Genomic DNA, 13,968 nt, shown 5'->3' on the forward strand with positions numbered 1-13,968 from the left:
ATAATTGGTATGAATGTGCAGAACGATGATGAGTCCTTAAATCAGGAAATTGAGTATTGGTTCTTTCTTTGAGTTCAGAAAATCTTTTTTGATGATAATTACCCCGAAATAGGTAACTAGAGGGAGTGGGTTCGAAATTATTTCCGACACGTAACGTACGGCTTACTCAATAAATAGGAATTGGCGTTCAGGTTAAAGATTCCCATGGGTATACTTTTCCATGCCTTGTTTTCAAACTAACTCTGCAATTATTTATTTATTTTTACTATCATAAATAAAAAGGAGCATCTCAAACAATAGAAAATTTCAAACAGATGACGTTCGAAATTTGAACGCTAATGCTGCATATACGTCGCGAAGGCTACGGCCTACATACGACGCGCCACCTCCGCCTCTTCCTTCGGCTCTCGCAGTTCCCATTGGCGCTCAGGCCCACGTGTACGAATCACGCGCCCCGCTTTTTCCGCCGCGAAACCAGTTCGGCCGCGGGCCGGGGATTCTTCCTCGCTTTTTTGCTCCATCACTCGCCCGCCTCTCTCCTCACGGTTCGCGAAAATTGTCCCTCGGGCTGCATTAAGCATTCCGCGCGCGCGTAGGAGAAATTGCGCCGGCGATCGCCTGGACATCCTCATTCCGGACTGCCTGAGAGGGAGCATAGATTAACACTATACATCGCGTGTTTTCATCCTTGTGGGCGTCTCCCGGGTTCATTCACATGCCCTCGTGGGTGACGTGGTCTCGCCCTTCGTCACCCTGTTTGTATTGAGGCATTTTTTTTTCATTTTCCGGTGTTGATCTTATAATTTTCTCCTTGGAAATACTTGACGCGACTGTGTTGTTCAAGAAAAGAACGTGTTTCCTGTTTGTAAATATTGCCAAATACCAAAAATGCTCAATACACTTTGTGTACTTCAAAGCCAAGATTTTCTGCGTCTGACCTCGCGGTCCCGGATGGTCGGAGATCGTAAATTTGTTGTTGTAAAACCTGTGACCGTTATTGAACTCGTTGGTATCCGATTCGTCAGTAAGAGGCGTGTGTCTAAGTTGAACACCAATGATATTTAAAGTCTCAAATTTGTTGATGTCTTTATCTATATTAATTTTAGTACTATTACAATGTCAGATGATGAGTGTGTGGACACATAACAGTATAGTCGTCATTTTTATCAACAGTCTAAATAATTTATTTTCGTCATCATCCTTGTTGGTTGCTAATCAGTAGTTTTGTCATCTGTTCGGAAAGATAATTGTCATGCTTTTTGGAATTCGTATGAACTTTAATTCTTCTCTATTCTCGACAGAGCTTTTTTAAAAGTACGCGTTAATCCCAATCGGTCCGCTTTTTGTCGTATTTATAGTTCAATGCTTGAACTATCATCTTGGAATATTCAGGGTGTGTTAAATACACTTTGTGAGCGTAACCTCATATCTTTAATGCGAAAATTGTAATCCACGGGATTTTCTAATGGGACGGTTTTTCTGTTTGTAAGAGTACAAAATATATACCCGAAAAATTCAGAATGACATCGTGAGTGTTGACCGAAGAATAACACAAAATATAAAAAAAGTAACAAAAAGACCGGTCAGTCTGGTATCATGCTTCCTTTTAATTTCATACCCCTTGTAGTCCCCCGTCTGCTATCTACGCGCCCATGCGTAAGGTCTCTGAAATGTATTGCATTTCACAATGAAAGAGGAATTTGCCCGAGGGGTCCATCGATATCGCCCTGCTTAACATAACCCCTATCTCTCTCCGTCACATTGCATGGGGTTGCTGGTCAAAGTGTCGGCTTTATCGGTTGCCGTCTCTCGCTCTCCTGTCAGTTTTTGTCATGCATCCGTGTCGCAACATAAGCGACTGGTTCGTGACCATATTTCCGCTCTTGACGCATTGATTCCGTGTGTCTCAGTGATTTCTCACTGCTGTTCCCGGAGTTGGCTGTACCTTTGGATATTGGACTTTGTGTAGTGATTTATTGAGCTCAGCTCTCACAGATGAGTTTAGGCGTCTGTGCTATTCGAGAACGGAAGTGATTTTTTTCTGGTATCATTTTAAGTAATTACTCCGTAGAAGTTAATTGTTAACCCTTTTATCTTAATGGGGATGCAGAGGATGATATACGCTCTTCAACAGTTTTTTTTGTAATAAAATACCATGTTGGCGGGCTTCAGAATACGTGGTTAAAAAGCAGTACTCATCCGAGATAAAGGTTTCCTAATGAATGCTAACCTGCGGTGTATTCAGAACTCGGAAACATTTTTTGCCGAAGTGGCAATAGAAATTTATTTAAGCCGATTCTTTTGTATGTTGCTCCATCAATGTAAATTATTTTTGCTGTGGTCCTCCTAATTTTTTAAAGTCTATGACTTAAGCTTGGTCTATCGGTATCTCGTTTTGTACAGGTTTATTTTTCCCTCGCTTACGATGGCTATCCATCAATTTCTCTTACCATCCCTGGCATTTTGATGCCACTCTTTCGAAAGAGTAACAAGGCCAGGTAAATAAAATTTCCGTTCCTAATTTCGATTGTTTATGTAATTAATGGCTTGACTTAATGAATGACTTCGATCGCGAATAATCTTAAATAAGACTCTCTACTTTCTCGTTGATCTTACTGGATGCAACTGGGTGACCTCCCGGCGTATAATTATTTACAAGGCTGCAACATTGCTGAGATAATTTATATAGTTTATTTAGCATAATTTTGCGCTGAGGACTCGATGGAGGCCTTTTTGAATTGTGAGAGTAGTTTTTTTCTGTTTAATACCCATTCTCTCTCATTGTAGCTGTCCTTTGTAGTTGTTTTTTCCCCGCCGGCCTTCCGTGCACTGTTCATTTTGCTGGCTGTTTTACGTTTTCCTTTCGGAGGAAGTTGCCGTCGGTGTGCCTTCCTGTGCTCATGCCTCAAGCTCGTCATATTTGAAGCTCGAACACGACATACGAGTTTTTATTCCATTCATAATGCCTACTCTCCTTTTGCCATGCGTATAATTCGTTGTGATTTCGCGATCGATCAAAAATGGTTGTGTGCAACTCTTCGTAGGTGAGTTTTCAAAATTATTGTAAATTAACTTGAACCAGTATCTTAACTTCCATCTGTCAGTTTCAGCCTCTGATTCTTACTTATTTGTTTTGTCTTGGTTTATTTGAGCCTTTATTGGGCATGTTAAAGGAGGAGCAATTCCAATCGCGTCTGAGGTCATACTCTGCAAATTTTTTCCTTGATCGAATTTTCCAGCGCAAAATATCTATCAGCAATAACAAGGATTTTCCTTGTCTCCAAAGGTCCAAGTACAGCTGTGATATGCGCAATTAAAATGGAGACAGTTCATAAAGCCGTTACTCAACCTTGTGCACTGGTGCGAACTTCGTGTTTATCCGTGATTTGTTGTTTTTCGTGAATTGTTTCGAGGTTTTAGTATGAGCTGCATCGCCACTGGGCGGCAGTATCTTTTGATTTTTTAAAATTTTTAATTTGCCGTAATTTTGACTTTTGTAGCCTTGGTTCATCAGTGCATGCACATTTAGTGTTGAGTATATTTACATTATATGCTACGTGGCGCTATGAAAGTATACTTTGAGCTGAAATTCGACTGTTATATCAATGAGTTATCTGCAAAAAGTCCCTGATGGGATTTGAAGAGCCTAGTTTTTGTAACGTATTTTGATTGAAGGATTCGTTTATCGTTTATTCTTTGGTGGGCTAATATTAAATTTATGTGTGTATTGAATTCAAATTGTGCATCTTTTGTAAAGTTGATCATAATTTGACCGACGAAAAAATTTTATGTTAGGCGAAAACTTATTCTTACATGACTACACTGGACCTTGGATATGCTTTTTTTACGGGTGAGCATGCATCACAAATATAGTTGAGTCATCGTGCTGGTTGCGAAGGTAGTTGATTGCAATTAATGCTGAATAGTTGATGATAATATTGCTGCCGTTGCCGGTCTGTGTCACCTCCTTCTCCCGGTCATCCATTGATCCATCTACTCGAGTCAGGAGCACGTGTCCTGAACTATTTCAGTCTTAGTTCTCTAAGTGATTACGAAGTGTATACTCTTCGATGTTCTTTTGATGTATCGAGATCGGCGTCCTAGTGATTGATTCAATCCACATTTTCCCATTACACATTTTATTTGACCTCAATTATTTGAATTATTTTGCGCATAAGTCAATAAGTAATCTGGTGGCGAACCAAAATTTCGTTTATATCTTTTATACTAATTTTTTGTCAAGCTTTTAGTAGTTAAATTATTTTTTCTTATAAAGTTAAGTATTGGTAAACGTTTTTCCGTATAACTATTTAAGAATCGCCGTATTTATCAGTATAAAATTACCGATATCAAAATGCCGTTACAAAAGGATATAGCAAGGACAGTCTATTTTGGTGAGCGACTGTCGATGTCGGGAAGTGGGATGATTAAATTTAGAAGTTTTCATGTTGATGTTTTGCGGTGAGAACTTCAGCACGTGTCTCATTTTGGCTGTTGCTCACTCTGGACATCGGGATTGGTCATGGTTCCCTAAATCTCTCCGCTTCAGCTGTATTGCTTTTTCACGATGTAGCTGTTTTTATATACCTTCTCGTTCTGGGTCATTCATTAATCATTCTCCCGGTGGATAACCTCCAGTAGTCTCCCGTTCCCACTGTGCTTCAGAGTCCTATGCTAATAATCTTCCTTCCGAGTCAAGAACATCTCCTTCTCTGCGGCTCTCGCAACCGTTACCTCGAATGGTAATTACTTTACCTTGAGTACTCGATTGATCATTATATTCGCAGTGAATATGTCAGTTTTCTGGTTTGCCTTTCTATAAACTCTATTCTGAAGCGTAATCTTACATTTTCCCTGAAATTGTTCGCCGGTTTCCAATTGCTATTTGCGTGTTATTCCAAGTTTAATTCAAATCTTGCCAATCAAGTCATTTCATATCGCATTTTATCGTATGGAAAATCTTCGCATAGAATCCTGGTTTTTAAGTTAGATACGTATTTTTATTTAATATTTCCTGTAGGCTAGTGTTTTTTTCCTCCGACTCGCTCTTAGTGTTAGTAATTTAAAAATTTAAACCTCTTCTTATTAAGTATACGACATACATAATGGTAAAGGGAGTACTGTTTGGTTGAATGAAAGTACCCCAAAGAAAAGCAGCGTGTTAATTATTATCATCAGATAAAATTATTTGTAGACACTACTGATTCCAAAGGATTAAAAGACTTTAAGTTAAACAATTTGTGTAACATTTACTTACCATTTCTCTCGCTCGTAGCTCAGCAGTTTTTACATATTGGTCGTAAAGGAAATAGCAGGGTTCCCACTCAACCGTGAAAACCTTAAAACCGTGAATAAGCCGTGAATTTCGTCATAAAACCTTAGAAATCTCTCAAACTAGATTGTAGAACTACGATAGACAGATTAAAAGAAAAATCGATATTTCAATCATGTTTCAAGGTCGAGTCACATGCAGATACTGTCCACGCATTTTTCTGCACACGTGTATGTATTCGAATCGCAATTATTAATTGGTCGTGTGTCAAGACAGCACATTGACCTTAAGCCTGCGATTGGAAGACATTAACCCTGGCAAACAGTCAGGCACTTCTTCACTTCCCTGCCACCCTGCTCTCTCCATTTTCCCACACACACCCTTTCGCAGGACCTGAATTTTGCTAACGATAGGTGACGTCATAAGAGATAGCACTGTCATTTCTGCGTTTGCATTCAAGGCATCTGTTGCGTTTGTTACATTTTTAGTTAACGTGCGGTCGATGATTGTTACGCGATCAATATTTCTGCCTAAAATGCCTCATCTACAAACCGTGAATTTGACGACATTTAGACCGTGAAAACCTGGAAAAAACCGTGAATTTTATAATGTAGTTAGAGTGGGAACCCTGAAATAGATTCAATGATTCTTCCTTATTATCCTAAATGTAACTCATTAAATGTAGAAATTTAGGTTTTTTTTTACAGATTTTGAGCCTAAATATCCCCTTATTTCCTTTCGCATGTTTTCCCCGTTCGTCCCTCTCATGCCCAAGTTTTCTACATTGCTAATTATACTGCACAGAGTTAGGCGATTCAATTTTTATTCTTGTATTCCTTGGTCCCTTTATTCCAGTTAAATGCAGTTCAGAAGTTCTAAATTCATCATTTGTCCATCGTACATATGCCTGTTGTTCTTGTATAAAATATCGAATTAAAGTCGACTTAAATAAATTAATAGGCGATTGGTTTGTGAGCAAACTTTCATTTTTCTTTCGCTGCGCAATGGCCGCGAAACAGTATCAATATCAAATTCACTTCGATGCCTGACGTATTGTGAATTTAAACGCGCAATCAAGGAAACACTACTGGAAAAGCAGTTCACAAATTCTAAATTCCACATCTGTCCCTCGTGTATTTGCCCGTTGTTTATTTTCTCTTCGAAATGAGAACCTCTTGAAGACCTTGACTTGTATTTGTGCAACAAGTCCCTAACACGCTTTCGTCTCCATCGTGGCTCGGTCTCCGCGATAAGTGGATTTTCCGTCGAGAACTACGGACTTATATTCTACCGCCGGTGTGGGTTCATTGATTTTATTCCTGTAGATATTTATAACATAATGGGTCTTAGGAAGATATTTTCTCCCATTCCCTTTATTGTATCGATTGAAGTAAGGATCATGGCCGTTGTCGAAAAATAAAAATGGATGAAGCTTTTCAAGTCCTGAAATTATTATCTCAAAGTCAATGTTAATAACCGACAAGTATTGTTGTTGCTTGGAAGTAATGCGTATAACGTATAAGAGACGAGTGAGAGCAATGGTAGTTTGTTATAAACCAATCCACATATTATTGGAAATAATCCGTAGGACATATGGTATGACATATGGTCAAAATAGGACATATGGTGAAAGAGAAAAAGCAATCATCAGCGTATCCCAGTGATTAATAAGTCTTGCAGAAAATCTTGCAAAGCCGGGCACCCGATTTTGAGTTGCCTTATCGTTCGAACGATGCAACCAATTTCAATACAGTAAAAATTGTAACCGAGGATGTTCATTTATACTTTAATTTATATGTCTATAGTTTCCATTAGTGCGTGTGATTTTCGCTTTTTTTCGTTAACTTCCCTGGAGAGGGTAGCGCGCGAATATTTTACAATGGGTTGGTCAGTAACACGATTGGAAGTGGAATCGTGGGGCACCTGCGTACTTGTGGACTAACCAGATTATTCCGATTTCATAAAACTCAATGGTAATAAGATGATCTTTTTGAATAGCTATTTCATTAGAATTTATGGGATAATATGCCGAAATCCACGATGGGGTTATGGGATATTTTTATCCGTGTTCTTTTACAGTGGGAATCGTATTCCAAACTCAGATTATTCATGCGGTATATCTCTCCTGTCATCGTCCATGTTCATTTCATGACTTTCTAACCTAGAAAAGCATGCCTATAAAGTCCGAAGAAAAAGCTTCCTAACTTCAATGCTAATGTAGTGCGGGGTACAAATGCATCATTTATAGTTGCTATAAAGTGGATTACTTTTTATAATAAGTCCTTTCCTAAATTCAGTCCAAATAAGACTAAATGGAAATGCTGAAAAGCGAGAATGAGATGTTGTCAGTTTAGCGATGATGTGAGAGGACGACAGCGGGGTGTGTGAGCCGAAAAATTGTAATAATTAATAAAATTGTTTCCTTTACTTTAAAAACGGGTTTGGCAATCGAAGTTGGTGAGGCAACTTCGTTCTTCGATGACGGTGAGATGAGGCTAATTTGATTTTGCCTATTATTTCGGCTCATTTTTTACTCCGGCGAACCATCTTCATTTTTTTAAGGTCTTTTAAGTTTCATTTCGATCATGCCATCCTGTCCTCCTCGATGACGTTGCTATTCCGTCTTATAGTAGTAATGTGGTAATATGGAGATTGTTGGGAAGCAATTTTGTTTTTCGCAACCGCGTGGAATCCCTTTCAGGTGTATTCTTTTCCTTCGTGAGCTGTAACTATTGAGTTAGTGGGCAAATGCTATGTAATAGCGAAGGCCAGAAAAACATAAGCTGAAGGTTAAGACCTCTTTGTTTCGTTCCACGAGATTGCAGTGGCAATTTGTCTGCCTTAGCGTTTGCCTCTAGAGCCATATCCTTTCCTCCTGTCCGCCGTTTTCTTCATACCTGGCTTACCCTTCCTTTCACCTTGCTTTTCCCCCACCTCTGTCCATTTCGGAGATTCTAGAAGCTCTATATCGTTAAGAGTTTGTCAAAATATATGTTATGTGGCTGTCTGTGTGCCTCATACAACTGCCGGAGTTCGTTTTACTGCAGCCAGAATGCCGTGGGCGAACGAAAATGTTTCTAGGACTCCCCGAGCACCTTAAAAAATAATATTTCAATTAAATATATGTTGTCTGCTAAATATATTCTGCTTGCTATTTCCTATGTCTTTCTCAACATGAATGGATGAGACGTGCGATAGCAGTCTCGTGGGAAAGGCCTTGATCAGAAAATGTCTAATTTACTTATTGTGTATCTATTCTTTTGGAGGAAGCAATCGGCGAGAACCACAGAATACTCTCAAGGAAGTTGTATCACCGCGGACCTCGAAAGCCGGCACGAGGAAAAGTGTAATTTTTCTTGAATCGCTTCTTGGAATCAATGTATTAACTTGAGGAAATATAATTACCTGGTCCTATTTCACCGAAATATGCTAAACAGACCCGGGGTTTGATAGTTGGAGCAGTAGTCGTAGTGGAGAAAAAGTCGTGTTGTCACGATGCCATATTACTTACTGACATTTAGAAACTAGTTAAATATTACAATGACATGAAGATCACGAAAATGCCTTAGAATTGGGCACTGACCATTCATTCCTCTTCGTTGCAAACAAAATTCCTCGCGGCTGCGAGGAGTGCTACCAGTAGTCAGTTGGCCTTTTAGCGTGAGGCATCTCCTTACTGAGAATTGAAGTACACTACGGATTTGGCATGAGTGGTGGGTTAAAATATATCGTGGGCAACGACCCTTCATCGCATTCGCAGCAAATGGGGATCATGGGTCTATTGCAGTAATGATCAAACGGTAGATTTTACCGAAGTGAATGAACTTAGTATTTGAATCCCGCTGACACACTCGTGTACTTTTTCTAACTTAGTGAAAACCTTGATTTTAAATGACCAACTGTCCAAAATCTATTAGGTTTATTTAAGTATTCATCGTCATCAATCCTAATTTCAATTATCGGCCAATCTTTTTACCCCTTCATAAATCTCTGGATTTACGAAATCTCATAAATCTCCTGCATACCTTGGTGTATCTAACTCATCCTTTGCCTATCTCTGCCGTTCTTCCCTTCCACCTGTGCCGCAACGATATGCTCATAATATGTCATCGTGTATCTTGATGTGGCCTATTAAATTGTCCCATCTTCTTCCCAAGTCTTTCGAAAGACTTCTCTCTTACTCTTCTTAAAACTTCCTCATTACTCACGCGATCTATCCATTTGATTCATTCTTCTATATCACCACACTTCGAAAGCTTCCAACCTTGATATCTCTCCTTCTGTCATCGTCCATGTTCATTTAATGCCTTTCTAACATAGAAAAGCATGCCTATAAAGTCCTAAGAAAAAGCTTCCTAACTTCAATGCTAATGTATGCAGTCCTAATTAGTTTTTGTTCTCTGATTGGAATTTCGGTTGGTGTGAACATCCCGATTATACTTGTACAATCGCGCGAATCTGCCCCGGCGTCTCTCCTACTCTTGACCTCGCCCACCCCTTTCCTCCCTCGCCCTTCCCCTCCCGTTTCTCCGTGTCGTCACCCCTTCCCCTGATTCGCCTTCTCGTTCATAAACTCGTCGACACTGCTTAGATGTCCATTCCCAGTACACACATTTCACTGCTCTAGTGCTTACAGTTTGTGGCAGCGACAAGGACTTAACTTCGCCGCGGCTCGTGATCCCTTCTACTGCCACCTATAATGTGAGTATTAAGATCGGATATCCTCCCACCCCCTACCAAATATCACCCCCACTATTTCCTGTGACCGGTTCCTTATTCGAGTATGGCCCGGGTCGTTTTCTTCGTTCAACGAGGTGGTTTAGGTTGTTTCCTTGTGTCATGTTCATAGTAACCTGGATCACTTAAGGACTTTTCTTCGAGTTCTCGTACTTCTCCTCTAGTCCCATCCACTTCATTTTATTGAAGTTCATTAGATTAGCGGGAGTTGAACAATTTCGCCTATAAATACTTGGGGTAAAGTTATTTTCCGGGATTTTCAGTGCTTCTACTAACCTGCGGAACTTCATCATGGAGAAACTGCTCGACGGTGACTGTTGTGCATTTTTTCTTGTATTGTTTTGTGATTAGTGGGTGATATCAATCATTCAAAATACAGGATATCTAAAAGAGAATAACCTGCTCAACACATCAGTGCTTTTCATCATTAATGTAATTTGATCGAGAATTTTAAATTTGGAAGGAAAAATGAGTTTCACGCGCAGGCTCACATCCCAGCTATTGCGTTTACATTAGATCTACGGTATCTCAGATGATTGCTGTGGAAGCAGTAAATGAGGACCTGCTATCTAAGATATGGGACCAATTTAACTATCGTATGGACATATTTCGTGTTTGTAAAGGGCGACCTTTGAGCACTTTTGCGCGTTAACTTTATCGATTTGCCTTTAGTCGAAATTAATTTAAGATGTATTCGGTACTTATGAATGGAGAATCGAAATCAGATTTTTTGGGAACCTTGTGTATCCTTCATATGGCCTAATGCATTTTCGTTTTGGTTTTCGGTTGGTGTTTACTTCCTTATCTTGTTTTATCTTGTAAGTATTTTGGTACCTTCCTCCTGCTTAAAGACTCTAGCCTGTCAGTAGTTGAAGGCGTGTGAAATAACGAGAAGTTGGAAATGTTGATTTCATCCCTAGTATAAAATAACCTTCCAACATTACCGTTTTTAACCTTTTGTAATAGTTTCTTGCATTTCATTAAGGTGCTGCATTATTTTTCAGTTTTTCCTATCGTTCCCCGATTTTTGTGCTTATAGCCGGTTTCAACACGCTGACTGGTCTCCCCGGTGTGTAATTACACATTTATTCAGGGTTTAAATGACGAATCTTCAAACCAACCTTTTATATCTTGAGGTCGTGGGTTTATTTCGCTGGTGTTTGAGTTACAGTTTGTTATTCCCTCGCTAATTGATGAGGATAGTTCGAAAGGCCTTGGTTTCGCTGCGTGAAGTTAATTTATTGAGCCCATGGCGATTTGAGTAGTGGCGTGGATCGGTTGTTGCCATAGGCTGTTTGCACTGTGATGTGTAGTGTGTGCAGAAACATGTTATGTCTCTAAATACTCCTTGAAAAGGGAAAAAAGTGAAAAATAGAAGTTCATATAATCGTGTATAATAGCCGATTTGGTCGTCTGCTAATCGTGGTAAATAGCGATGTATTGCGCACATCCATACATAGTCTCTCTGCTTCGACATGTAAGAATTCTTGTGTCAGAGTGGCATGTGAGTGTATCTTCACGCCGAATTGGATGATCAGGTTTGAATGATAAAACTTTTCACTGTTAAATCAGTTAATTTTGATTATTTCAAATTTATTAACGCTTACTTCCGCTAACATGCTAAATAATTGGGGTCCTGTATATAATACACTCCTGGTATCGTCTAGTGGTTCCCAACTGAAACCGGTATGGTTTGGTAGGCTATGTAACGCTCTTTGACGAATCGCATCGCTTCCTTTTTTCTTTTCTTGGCGGATTAAATTATTCTGCTCTATATTCCATAAGCCTCCCGCGTACTCGAGTTGTGGATTGAGGACTTCTAAATATCACTTATGTTCACTTTTTTGTTCTGGGGCGCCATGTCAATCCACTTTATGAATCCTTGATTCTGTAGTCGGGGTTGCCCCAATTATGGAGATCAGGGAAATCAGGAAGAACTCCAGGAAAATAGAGCCCTCAGGGAAAACTCAGGATAAATCGATAAAAATGTTTGAATATTTTGGTTCCCAGATAAATAGTTCTACTGCTTGCACCTTCAATAATAATACATCTGAAATGATGGCGAAAATAAGTTTAAATACTCGATGAGAAGGCTGATGAAGACAAGGAAAATTCAGCCCTCAAAACTCTTATGATTTCAACAGGGCGTGTTTAAGCTTCCTTCTTTTTTGTCAACTAAATTTAGCCTCTCAATTATGAATTTTGATTGCTTTGTTTTATTAAAATCTTGAGATTTTGCTCACCTTTTTTAAAATTAGAATTTCTCTTGAAATTGCCGTTTATCCTTTTTTATGCTTGACATTTTGTTTTCATTTGAGACTGGTCTTTATTTGGACAGATATACTTTGAGTAACTGTCCTTCATTATTTGAATAAAACCCATATAATAACTTTCGTTACTGTTTGAAATCGTCGGAGTAAATTTAGGCCAGGAAATCGGGGATCACATTGTATTTCCTACTCCGAATATTTGGCATCCCTGTTTATTGTAGGATTTCTTCTTCTCTAATATACCAACTCCCGCAATCTTGTCTCGGCCGAGCTCTGCCTCCTCAGGCGCGTGCCGCTGTCACCCAAGCTGTCTTCCCGGCGGCGGCTTCGCTCATTAGCAGTGGGCGGCATTGGGTGGCTGTCATCTGAACCCGCCCGTGGCATTGCTCTAATCGTGTGTCGGTCTGCCTAGGGCGCGCGAAGAAGCCGCGAGTGATATAGCCTGCTGTGGCTTCATGCCTTCTTCTTCGTCCACATTGGCTAATAGGTATTAACTTCTTCATTTATCGGTAGCGGTCTTCGTATCTTTGGTGTTGGAAGCACCTTCTTTGCCAGAAAGAGTCGTGAGAGCTGCTGATGGTCCATAATTGAGTGTTGAATGCATATTTCCTTTCTGTCTGACCACTTGGGTTTGCCTCGACTGTCGGTTATGGCGAGGTCGATCCAGGGTCTCATTTCCTTATCAGCGTCGTTGTGGCCTTAATTTGGCGTTCGCTTCTATTAACTTGTAATTTGTGCCTGTGGAATTGTGAATTGATTCCCTTGCATTTATCTTTTATCTTTGCACAACGGTATTTTTTGAGTTTCGTCGATAGTGCTTCCTTCATGTGTATAAGTGAATGATTTGCCATGAATAATATGTAATTAATGGAAGTGTTGGGTTTACAGAAGTTTTGAGGAGTTCGTTATTTCGGTTCTAGAAATAGTTTTGGAAAGATTTTTGTCTGGTTAAACTAAGGCCTATTAAAATTCTAAAAACTATTCTCTAACACTCCTAAATTGGCGATGTTCCCTACCATATCGATTTAAGAAACGCGTTAAAAGTGCTCAATTCCGTTGCCGTAGTTGTATTTTAAAGGGGTGTATACCTTGAAGTGTGAAGTTTATAGCAATAAATCGCTACTTAAGTCAATTTTTAACGGTGGGGATATTTCACAAATATACATCGATAGTGTTTGGGGCTCAAGGCGATTTATAATTAGGCGAATATAAAAGCAGTCACATTGAAAATTATAAATTACATTGAATAAACGTAATAGCATTTTTTACTTTTATGGTGATCCAAAATAATATATGCTTTAAAACCTAAATACGTTGTTGTTCACCCCAAAACAGCTCTCTTGATTTTAGTAGGAATGTTTTCAATGCCACTTTCTATATTGTTTAAGGTTCGTAGGGATCTAATTTGGTGTAGTTGACCAAGGTCTTTTTCCAAAATCGTGTCGCTGTCACATGACATCCCCCTTCCCTTTTGATAAGCATCGTTGAGTGCTCATTCGAGAGGTGATAAACGGCCAATTTTTTTCTCGGGTGAACGCAGATATTTCCGTGCGATGTGGCGTCCATGGCGGGACTCCCTCAACGCCAAAGGTTGCTGGACAGGTATCCGTTTCCCAATTCTCGAGGCGAAGCAATACGTCGTCCGAAGATCACGGCCATCCTCGGTTTTCCCGGAGGAGCCGTGCCCAT

At 39.6% G+C, this 13,968-nt stretch overlaps 1 protein-coding gene across 4 annotated transcripts in view; it reads left to right on the forward strand.

Moving 5' to 3' along the window:
• The window catches only part of LOC124168438 (fatty acid CoA ligase Acsl3), a 69,262-nt gene that overhangs the window by 7,476 nt on the left and 47,818 nt on the right, over positions 1-13,968 (forward strand). For 2 of the 4 annotated variants that reach the window (XM_046546669.1, XM_046546671.1), the window contains exon 1: positions 9,872-9,973. The exons of the other annotated variants lie outside the window; for them this stretch is intronic. The gene's annotated coding sequence lies outside the window, so the exon portion shown is untranslated. Of the gene's footprint in view, positions 1-9,871; positions 9,974-13,968 lie in introns of those variants that run through there. 4 annotated transcript variants of the gene reach the window in all.

The sequence above is a fragment of the Ischnura elegans genome, chromosome 11 (genome assembly GCF_921293095.1).
Source record: "Ischnura elegans chromosome 11, ioIscEleg1.1, whole genome shotgun sequence".
Lineage (NCBI taxonomy): Eukaryota > Metazoa > Arthropoda > Insecta > Odonata > Coenagrionidae > Ischnura > Ischnura elegans.